The sequence below is a fragment of the Arachis hypogaea genome, chromosome 15 (genome assembly GCF_003086295.3).
Source record: "Arachis hypogaea cultivar Tifrunner chromosome 15, arahy.Tifrunner.gnm2.J5K5, whole genome shotgun sequence".
Classification (NCBI taxonomy): domain Eukaryota; kingdom Viridiplantae; phylum Streptophyta; class Magnoliopsida; order Fabales; family Fabaceae; genus Arachis; species Arachis hypogaea.
This window is the reverse complement of record NC_092050.1, coordinates 135,711,943-135,724,280: the sequence shown is the minus strand read 5'-3', so window position 1 is coordinate 135,724,280 and position 12,338 is coordinate 135,711,943.

Below are 12,338 nucleotides of genomic sequence, written 5' to 3'. Positions count from 1 at the left end.
TGGAAATCCCAACGATTCTTGTTTTAGAGAGGTGGTCTAAGAACGCTCGGTTGAAGGTGAGGCAATATATTGAGAAGGGACCGTTTTGTTAGGACTCTATGGTAAGTTGTCGCAATTGGATGCTGAACGACTTATGTAGGGAGATGTGTGTGCTTGCTTCAGTGAGAGAAGATCAATTTGCAACAGTGACTAAGAAGGTACGTAGTGAGATCAATCAATTAAAGCACGATACCGAAGCCGGGCCTTTGTCATCCGCGGTTGTTGGCTAATCATGCACACTCGAGAGGTGCGTTCAAGACCCACTTGTTGTGCATCGTAAGAAGAGGCCAAAGAAGAACTCAGTTAACCGTACCTTGGTTAGGGGCGTAAGACGGTGCAGCGTTTGTTGTCGGGTTGGGCATAATCGAACTTCTTGCCAGTCAAATCGCCGGCAGGGCCAGCAACAGCAGCCTAGCCACGAGGAAGGCGTCGATGAAGGTAACTACTACACTCCTAACTTTGGGGAGGAAGTTAATGATGTTTATTCTTTAGTATTTTTTTAAATTCATTTGTTTTAGTTTGTCTCTATGATGATATTAAGTTAAATACGTATTATCTGATGCAGGAGTATGCTCATTACCACTCTCAACCCGTGGGGCAAGAGGAACACTTTTCTCCAGATGAAGAGGAGTTCCAAGTGCCATTGACGGATCCTTATTATAGTTGGCATGAGTAGAACAAATATAATTGTGGTTCAATTATTTTGATTTATTGTTAGCGAATTCCTTTATTATATAGGTTAACCATGTGTGAAGGTACCTTGCTGATGTAGTTTGGGTCTATGGTGTTATTATTGTAACCTTGACATGAGGATCTGCTTAAATTAAATTTGGTGCATGATTGGCTTTGCTGTGGCACACTTGGTTTGTTTTTTATCCGAGTATAAATCATGTGAAGTGCTTTGTAGTATTCTTGCCATGTTGAGATGTTTGCGGCAGGAAAACTAATTCTAATTTTTATTATTGTGACCCGAATTTCCTATTTTCTAATGAATTTGGAGGATTACTAATTCTAATTATTATTATTGTGACCTGAGTAAAAGGCTTACCACTGCACATACCCCTCAATAATGTGTGGGCTAATACACTTGTACATTTTTTATTAATAATGTAGTATATTTTTTTATTATTAATAACAGCAACCAATAAGCCTTGTAAATAGTTGCATTAAAGAAAGTTTTAGTAAAAAATTATTTTTATAGGTTTCTCTCCATGTCATGACCACAAAAATTGTTATCTTTCTTGTCATACTACTGCATTTAACTTCTCTTTTACTTGTCTAGCTTATAATAAATTTAACCTTCATGTACTCTTTTGTACTCTAATTTGGAGGCCCAGTAATTCTAATTAGTAATAATAAGTTTGAACACATAATTACTGGTATCAAGCCACAATAAGGTCGTAAAGAAAAGCCAAATAAGTAATGTTATCAAAACACAATATAGTAATAATAAGTAGTCCTTGGACATATGTTACTAGTGCAAAAGGTGGTCCGATTGAAACATAAGAAATGCATACTCCTAATACAACAAGTTTGAAAAATGCCATTTATTGCTCCGCAATCTGCCAGATCTACTTCAGTTTCGGCATCCAATGCCTCACCTCATTGAATGGAGCCATCAGTAATGCAAGTGCCGTGTGCACTCTGACCATGTATTCATCCATATGCAACATAAACTCAAAAATTTTTTGGAGAATACTAAAGCATAAGATGGGGTTCCCCTTCGTAAACAAAGATTAATGTTTGTAGTGGTTATTGACCTACTTTGTGATGAAGATTATGTTGAAACGTATCACCTATAGCCATCCAGTTTAGAACTAAAACAGCTTATGTGTTACTATCACGGTGAACTTGTTAATCACTCAAGTTGCCTTGCCAAAAAGTCCACAAGGCATGTTCAAAAAATAAAACAGAAAGACTATAATTTTTTTCCAAAAATATTACTCGTGATCTCATGTTTTAGACGAAAGCTGGATATTATTCAGCAAGTTCAGTTACTGCTCTATTACCGTTGTTGGCAAGAAGGAACTCTATCCACTGGTGAGATTCTGAAGTTCATAAGGTCGCCGGTTATCCTAGAAAACTCAATTGGGTATGACGGGTTGCTAATCATGTGAGACACCGTATCTCCCTACACAGAAATGGGATTCGAGAATTATAAACAATACCAATCAGATTGTGCCGAGCCAACGAGACAATTTAGGGGAAAGCCATTTTACCAAATTGCGCACGGAAGCACTCTTGTTTATGCTCTCTTCTTCACTGGTGCATGAGTCCAAAAGATATATCACTCCCTCTCTAAATCCGATCACCGCAAGATACCAGTGGCCTGAATGTTCTTTAATCAGGAAGTAGCCCTACATCAAAATAGGCAGTTTGAAATGAATTAGTAGAGTTGTCAATACCTAACAAGGGAGGGAGGAAGAAGCATACTCACATAATGCAGGGTCATAGATGGCTTCAACCAAATTTCCTTGTAGCTGTTAATCAGTTCCATTACCAATTTAACTTCGCGTACATCCCTCTATAAATGTTACAGGTCGTTAGTAGAAAACATATGTTTCAACACCAGCCAAAAATAGGGAAGGTTTCTTTACCGCGAAAGATGGTGGCAAGCTCCAGAAATGTCTACCATCGAGGCCATCATTAGAAAGGGTCATTCTCATTGCAAATGCATGGAAAAAATCAACGTCCGGAATTTGACCCAGATGCAAAGTCCCAAAATAGTACCTCCTTAGAATGCAATCCCGAAACCTGACAAGCTCCTCGAAGGAAATGGGTCATGGATTTAACTGAAGTTCCACCAAATCTTACTCGTCAATTCATCAAAATAACTTACTCTGGGTCGCCATCGTGTTTGAAAACGTATGCCACCACCAATGATTGCAGTTGATTAAGCTTGTTCTCGCTCAGCCTAACCAAGTTTTCAGGAGAGGTCTGTTCAATACATCGGCCACTTCCCATGTTTATGAGGCTCCCGAACAGCTTTACTAATGTAGTAGAGGCGCTCTCGGATAGACCTCCGTTCATCGCAAGGCCTCTAGTGGTTGGCACACCATGAATAATTAGAGAAGGGAGCGATGACGGCTGCATAAATGGTCGTAACATGGATCCCATTCGGGGCAAGTTCGATTGTGCACAGCCTATTGCATTCCCAGCGTTTGTGGGCGGCCGACCAATGACAGGGGGTCGAGGATTGAAAGGGACTCCACCTGCGACATCAACACTTCCTCCACCCAAGAAGGATGACATCGACGGTGACGGCAAGTGGTTACTCTTCCTTGAGATTGATTTTTGCTCATCGAATCATTTGACACGCAATGGCGTGTGCATTGTACCCTGTGCCACATCACACTTTCCCTGGAGAAGATTATAGGGGCATGAAATTAGGTATCTCCAGGAGGAATATTTGTTTACATAACAAATTCTGTACCCAATCAAATCCAAAAATATTGATGGAAACCAATATTAGCCCAATCGCGAGGTTTGGTACTCCCTTTTTCCTATTTTTTTCATGTACTCAATTGTTTTGGCCCAAATTTTTATTCCCAATTTTTTGTTACATCATTCCATCAAGGAAACAATTTTTTAACGTGAAGTTTTTTTCCTTACAAAAGAAATAAAACAAAAAAAATTAACCTTTTTTTTGTCCCAAAAAAATCTAATTTATTCACAAAAGTTTTTTCAACGAAAGAAAAGAGCAAAATAAAAAAAAGTTGGTCAATCTGCCTCTAGAAAAATATTTACATCAAATACTAATTTCAGTATTAGGTTATATGATTACCTAAATGAAGTTTCTACATTTATTTGAAAAGGAAAAGCAAAAGAAAAAATATTTTTCAATCTGGCCCACACAAACAATAAGAGGAAGCAAAAGATAAAATGCATTTTCCAAATGAGCACATTATAAACTTCCATGGACAAGGTAGGAAACATATTAAGAGGATGCAACCGTGTGTGTACCTTGGCAGTGAAATTTACTTGGTTGGTTGTCTTTTGGCCTTTCCAAGGTGGAGCACAGTACCTCGCCACATTTGGGTGGTTTGTTTTGGTGTCGTCGTCGTCAGGAATACATATAAACACATTAGTATTCTGGTCTCCGACGGCGTGTTTCTGTGTTCTTGCCTTCTTAGATGCTCCAGCAACCTCAACATGATATGTCTCTATTTCAGTTAAGTATTCCAACATTGTTTGCTCATTTCGTTGAGCAGGAGAGCATAGGAGTTGGACAACACGGTCATGTTCCTGCAGCCGTCCTTCAAAAGCTTCAACCTTAGACGTCAAAACCTCAACCGCTGCCGTAAGAGCTTTCAAAGTGGCCATCAACTCCACATTATTGAGAGGTGGAGGAGGCTGCATTCCACAAACACCTCGAACACTCAGTATTTTAATGTAAGTACGTAATAATGCATGTAATGACATAAGGCACTAACCTGCTCAGACTTCTGCGTTAGCGTTGTGAGGCCTATTATATCTGGGGAGTCTTCCAGCAGCTTCAAGTTGTTCTCCCCTAGTACAGATCCCTCAACGACCGTGGTTGTTGCTGTTGCTGTCGGTGGAGGGTCATCTTGTGGGTGTGTTGATGAGCCTTCGCACATAGGCATTTGCTCTTTCGAACCTATAAGCTAATGGAAGCAAAGAAAATAGTTGCCTTCTAACTTGCTTGTTCCTTCTTTTATAGGAATACCTCCTAAGTGGACTAAAGAATGTCACACTTGCCTGGCCACGAGACAATACCAAAGCATTGCCATTAACATCAACGGAAGCCGCGAGAAGTGGATAAAGATGAAGACAAGGTTTTGCTCATAGTATGCTATTGGCCATAGTCAACCTTTGTATACAGGTGATATGTAACATCAATAGAAAAGCACAATCTTCAAAAATCTGGCTATCACATTTTGGCACCCTGCCTTTGTTTCAGTACTTTATCCACTGCCAATGAATAATACAACTTAGGATTCATTTTGTAGCTACTAGTTAATTAATAATAGTGTTATCCCTAATTGCACAGACTCACCTTTTAGATGCGATTTTTTTTACTGAATGAACATAAAAAAAAATAATTCACATGAAAAAAATAATTCAATTCATTTAACATTAAATTAACATATCAAACATTCATTTTCTTCCTATTATTAAAAATACTTTAGATTAGAAACATGTCCATGAAGTCTCATAAAATTATAATTTTTACAAATTTATAGAAAAAAACTTTTGTCCAAGTACAACTTTTTAATTATTTAAAAAATATCTATCCCTCTCATAAAATTATTTTCTACAATACAATCAGAGTTTGTATTTTTTAAAACTATATATAACTCCTATGAAAATATATTTATCTAAGTCACACTTGAGTATAAATTTTATAAGAATGAAAAGGTGGGTGGACGATGGCCCAAGTGTTTTTCATATCTATATTTTGTCTTATTCATGTCATCACCAAACCCTATACAGATATATTTTAAAGAAATGATATTCCCTCCAGAGTCAACTTCACCAACTAACTCATTTCTAATGATAAAGTTACATTGAAATAACAAATACAAGGGAACATGTTCTGAAACTCTAACTAGTGAGACAAAATGCATTAAATGCTTACAAGTTACAACAGACAAAGTGGCTCTCGAAACATATTTCAGCTGACTACAATAAACAAAGTGGCTCTTGGAGCATATTTCAGCCCACACTACCTTATGCCAGTCATGAGCGTACAAACTATCATGAGTTCGAATGAGGAATGTAAAAACTTTTAACATTATTTACCCTAAACCTACACTACATTGATGTCCCTTCCTTGAAATTTATGGCTGCGTGCTCAAGTAGAATCACCCTTCTGCCAGCATTGTGCCCATAGCCTAATGAGCCCTCCGATAGCATTGAATGGTCCAACGGCAACGGACACAGCAGTTCTGCCTCTCAGGGTCGAGTCGTCAAGCTGTGTGGGAAGTTAACACTAAGTGAAACTTTTCTATGAAAAAAATCAAGAATTTGTGTCACATAAGATTTGTACTAACCACTCCACTAATGTCAAGGGAATTAAAGCAACCTTCCGGGTCCAACCATGATATAACCCACACGCCAGAACTATCACTGCGAACATGCATTCGTTAACTATTAGTGAGTAAATTAATCTTTTGCTTAAATAGATAATAAACAGCCTTATGATGATAAATGTTGGGTTGGTATAACCTTGTGTTGCAATTTGGAATGCCTTGTCCTCTGCGAATCGGCCAATCCTTAAGATTATTAAGTGTGTTTACTTTAAGAGGACCATACACAGGCGATGTCATCAGATCATGGATTCTCCCGAGCTGAAACATCCAACATGCAATGCACAATCTAAGGAGTAAGTCATATTTAATCTATAGCTTAAAAACGAACAAGGTATAGTTGAAGACTCACAATGTCTTTCATAAGTTGTTCCCTACCAGGTATCATATTGGCATCCGAATAAGAGTCCAAATGGTAGGCAGCTTTATCCACGAAATCAACCACCATACAATACCATTGCCCCAAAATGTCCTCAATTGGAACAAATATCTGATTCAATATGTACAACATGAAGTTCAACACCTTCAATATGGGACAATTTGGCAGATATAATAGAATGTAGAAACTCACGTGGTTAACAAAACGACTAGGTTTCACCCAAAATAGAATGTATGTCTCTGTGAGTTCCTCTAGTGGCAATCCCTTGGCGACGTCTTCCTGAAATGGAATCCAAGGTCATTATCAGAGACTCACATCACAAACCATTAATTAATGATACAGGCCAATTATGCTCCACATACGGCAAAAGCAGGTGGGAGGCACCAAAAGAACGAATGCCTAACATGCTGAATTGAACATGTGTTTCACATTGCTACCATTTCAACAACCCTCCCATCTATAGGTCGTCCAGGTATCAACGTTTGAATATGTCACCTTGTGAGTCGATATTGGAGCATTCTGACAAGGGTTTCCCTAAATTGAAGCAAACGTTAAAGGGAGTCACACATAACAAATGAAGCAAATAATCATCATCACATACTCATTAGACATGCACATAAATGCTCTACTTCAATGTAAATCACTATTGCATATAAATGTTCTAGAATATGAAATTTTACCCGCGTTGTGTTGCAGGCAGTAGCAGCTCTTGAACGCTTTGTCGGCGCTGATCCAGTGCATCGCCTATCCAGTGAGTGGAAGAGCCTCCTTCCTTTTAGTATCGGGGCTGTCAGTGGCTGCGACAGGTTGTTCTCCTTCGAGTCAACTGTAATAGTTAGGATTTCTAGAGAAAGGGTTGGAGCTTTGCTTGGAATGAAGGAGTCGCGTAAGATGGTGGCATCTCTACGATTCGTCGATTTAGAAACATCATTAGCAATAGCTTGCACATTTTTAGTGTGTCCATGCAAAACAAAGGTAGCAGCGGAATCATCTTCTTCCCTACAAAAGTGTTAATATAGTATAGAAGATTATTACCATGGATGGAAAAAAAAGACCATGCACATAAAATGCATTTCAAAATAGCATTCATCCACTTGAGATTTCGCTGCTGGGAAGCAATTGTGCATGGTTTGGATGGAAACATGTCTTTGTACCTAGTAGACCACTTGAATATAGATGAAAGAGAAAAAAATAATTAGTATTGGGCACATAAACCTCCAAATTAAGTGTGGAATATATAGTGATACTACTCTCCCAACATATGAGACTATTGGATAATACCCATCGTATAATGTTGCACTATATTAGACCAGTGGACACTACCATTATTTTATTTTGCATGTCAAACTAGGCTTCACACCAACAACCAGGTGTCCTATTGTGTAATAACATATATTTTATTGTAATTCATAGTAAATTTATAATCACATGCATTTAACTTAACATGAATTCATGGTATAACAATATTTATATTAATAGTAAAAGTATAAATTATGAATACAACTAAAGATCTAACAGCAGAAGTATTTATATTTATGAGTCTTATTAATATTATTTCAAACATTATTGAAATTCTTATATACATATAACATAACTTTTTCTACAATCTCAATTGAAAAATATATTTTATTCCAAGAATTCAAAAATAAATAAGGATAATTAAACTATAAATGAGACAACTAGCAATAAAAAGATATGAAGACGGAAATATTATGGAATAATGTTATTATTGGCCGAATACATGGACTGGTATACATTAAGAAAACAAAAAAAATTCCACAACGATTAAAATGGCCAAAATTTTACTTTACTTAATTCTCATTTATTGGGACACAAGGGAACCGTTGGAACACATATCTGAAATTCAATTCACGAATTCATTATGCCAACTAACAGATGCCTAGCTACTTCCTTTAAAAAGGCATGACTCAAACACTATAACACCATTATTCTATAACATCCCTTCTTATTATTCATTCAAAATAATGGTCATGCCCAAAAAGAAATTCTATGTTGTTTTCCATGGAAAAAACCTAGGATCTACAACAATTGGCCAGAGTGTTTCGCTCAGGTGAGCGGTTTCTGTGGTAACCTACACAAGTCTTACGAGGACTATAACCAAGTTAGGATTGTGATAAACTTCAATTTTGTGGTTTATCTTGTATTTATTTGAGGGGATTTTATCAATACTTTCCGCACTTATCCACATAAATTGCATGGTTTTGTGTTCCGTCCTTATTTGGCCTTCTGATTGAAAACATGCTCATTTGAACCGAATTTGCCATATTTTGATCTTTTCTGTTACCACTCGATGCCGTGACGCGTCTGTTAAGTGATTTCAGAGTTTACAAGGCATGATCGGTCTAGAAGAAGGAAAAGAAGCATGCACAAGTGAGGAAGCATGAAAGCTTTGAAGCTTTGGAGCCTAGGCATCGACGCGCACGCGCACCTGGCGCGTACGCGTGGATGCGTGCTGATGGAGATCGACGCGCACAACTAGCGCTTCCGCGCAGATCGGAAAAAGCATCATCGACGCGCGCGCGCACCGTGCGCTTCCGCGTGGATTGAGAAGCCCATCGACGCGCACGCGCACCTGGCGCGTACGCGTCGCGCCCAGCACGTGACCTCATTAATGAAATCGTGGCTGGCAATTTCTGAGGCTCTAGAAGTCCCAATTGAAGGCTGGCTCTGCATGGAAATGACCCAAGAATTGTAGAGGAAGGGGAGGGGATCATTCACTATACACTTAGACACAATTTTAGCTAGTTTTTGGTTTTTGTACTTCTAGGGAGCGAGAGAAACCTTGGTTCCTCTCTAGATCTAGTTTGATTTGATCTTCACTTGTTGAATTCTGAATTGGATCTTGTCAATTTCTAGTTTTGATTACTTAATTTGAATTCCTTAGTATAATTTTATTTAGATCTTGTGTTAGATTTATGTTTTCTTGTCAATTGTCATTTTCTACCCATTTTGTGAATCTTGTGGATCTTGAATTGTTAATGTTACATTGATGATTTCCATGATTAATTGTGTTGTTTGAGTGAATTTACATTGATAATTGTTAGTGAGTACTTGTTAATTTCAATTTAATTACATTTTGAATATGTCTTTTAGTGATACTCACCATGTGTTTGATGAAATGTTTCCTTTAGTTATGGAGTAGTTCCCTTTACTCTTGGCCTAGGCTAAGGAAATTGGGTAAACTTGAGTCATTTGGTCTAATTGGTTTGGTGATTTGAGAACCCTTAGTGGTCAAGTTGATACCCATTGACACTAGTACACTACTAAGTCAATTGGTAGTTGGATTGGGACTTATGAGTTGAGATTGATCAAACCACTTGACGTACCTCAAGCTTAGGAGTAAACATTACGTACTTAAAGCTCTTGGAGGTAGACTTAGTGAGTTTGGTTCCTCATAATTGTCAAGATATGGTAGTTAGACAAGGATCGTGATCCAAATTTCCATGCCTAGCCAAGAGTTGCTTTTATTATTCATACTTGAAAAACCAAAAATTTCAATTGCTTAATTTTAGTTAGAGTTACTTGTTAGTTTTAGAGTAGGATTACATTAAATGTTCTCTTATTAGTTTGGAATTGCTCATATCTTGCTTTAGTTACTTGAATTAGTTTCTTGCACTTTAAGATTTCTTGCTTGTTAAATATTTTCGTTTAATTTCTTGCTCATGACTTGCAATCCTGGAATTCTAACCAATGTTGATGCACATGTTTGCTCATTCCTTGTAAGACGACCCGAGGTTTGAATACTTCGGTTACTTTTATTGGGGTTGAACTTTGTGACAACCAATTCCATCTAAATTTGATTTGAGAGTTGATTATCGGTTTGGACTATACTAACAACGGAAATATCTTGTGGAATTCCAAACCGGTATAGATTCCTCACATCAAATATTTGGCGTCATTGCCGGGGAATGGTTGCAACGTATGCCTTGATATTGGTTATGTGAATATGTGAATAGTGTAGATAGTTTACTTGCTTTCAACACTTAGTTGTAGTTTAGATTTCTTTTGTGCATGTGCTATGACTTCCAAGTTTGATGACTCGGTCTCAACCGAATTCTAGCTTAGCCGAGTTTGACCCTGAGATTGAAAGAACTTTGTTACACACTCGGCAAGCTAGACGGCTGAAGAACTGAAGATTGATGGTTTAGAAGTTATAGTAAATTCTCGTTGCGAGTATAGTTACTAAACCAAGCAATCAACCTTTCTTACAAACGTTTTGGTTGTCACAAGTAACAAACCCCTTAAAATTGATAACCGAGTATTTAAACCTCGGGTCGTCTTCTCAAGGAACTGCAGGGAAGTATGTTCTTATTATTGGTTGTGGAGATTGTAGAATTGGGGGTTTCAAGAATGAGGAATGAGTAATTTAATGACAAGTAAATTAAATGGCAATTAAAATAAATAAATAACTGCAAAGCAAACTTTTGGCAAGGTATGAGAAATTGGAAGTCCAGACTTAGTTATTCTTATCAATAACAATGAAAGTTGAATCTTAATTCCACTTAGTCAACCTTTACTAAAGTAAAGGAAAGTCAAGGGACTAATTAGTTTGATCTTCAAATCCTATTTATTTCCTAAGAAAAGGTTGGGATTATTGAAGCTCAGTTCAATTAGCAAAGATAACAGTTATCAATTATGTTGAGCTAAGATAACTCCTGAGTTACTGCTTTCTTAACCAAGACCAAAAGAGGAAAAAAAGTAAATTTGCTGGAATAAAAATGCCTTCAAATGTAAAGCGACAATAACATAAATTAAAGGAAGCAATCATAAATTGAAATACCTCAAATAGCATTAATAAGGGAAATCATAATCTAACATGAAGAGTTCATAAACTAAATTGGAAAAATAAATAAAAATAAAGAACCTGGGATTGAGAGTTACTCCTAAAACTAAGAGAAGTCCTAAATCCTAAGAGAGAGAGGAGAGAGCCTCTCTCAAAACTAGATCTAAATCATGAGAAGTAACTAAATTGGCGAGCTTTCCTTGTCACGCGGTCGCGTCAGTCATGCGATCGCGTCATATATGTTTTGCTTAAGGTGCGCGGTCGCGTCAGTCATGCGACCGCGTCGCCCATGCAATCGCGTGGATGGCAGTTTCTTCAGAAACTCCGTTTTGCGCTTTCCTTCCATTTTTGTATGTTTCCTTTTCCATCCTTTAAGTCATTCCTGCCTTAGAAGATCTGAAACTACTCAACACACTAATCACGGAATCGAATGGAAATAAAGGTAATTAAAATAATTAATTTAAAAGCATAGGAAACATGTTTTTCACATACATCACATAATAAGGAAGGAAAAGTAAAACCATGCAATTAATATGAATAAGTGGGTGAAGAATTGAATAAATCACTCAAATTAAGCACAAAATATATCATAAAATATGGGTTTATCAACCTCCCCACACTTAAACAATAGCATGTCCTCATGCTAAATCCAAAGTAAAAAGTAAGGTTAAAGTGGTGGAATGTCATGCAATGCAATCTAATCTAAATGCAACTACCTAAATGAATGATGCATCATGCAATTCTACTTTTTTATTCACTCACTTGTATATAAAGCTTGCATGTAGTTGAATTAATTCACATTCTCAAGGAGTCATATATGTATATATATAGCCAAACCTTAGATAATCAATAAGCACTTTTACAATTGAGATGGGAGAAAAAGCATTTTATGAACTTGCAAGACAATTAGATAATTCAAACAGAGATAAATGTTAATGAGCTATTGAACCCTCACTGGATTTGTGTTTACTCTCTAGTCACTCAGTGTTTATTGGGTTAATCACTCTATTCCTCTTTTTATTCTTCCTTTCTATAACTTTGTTCTTCATCTAACCAATCAACAATT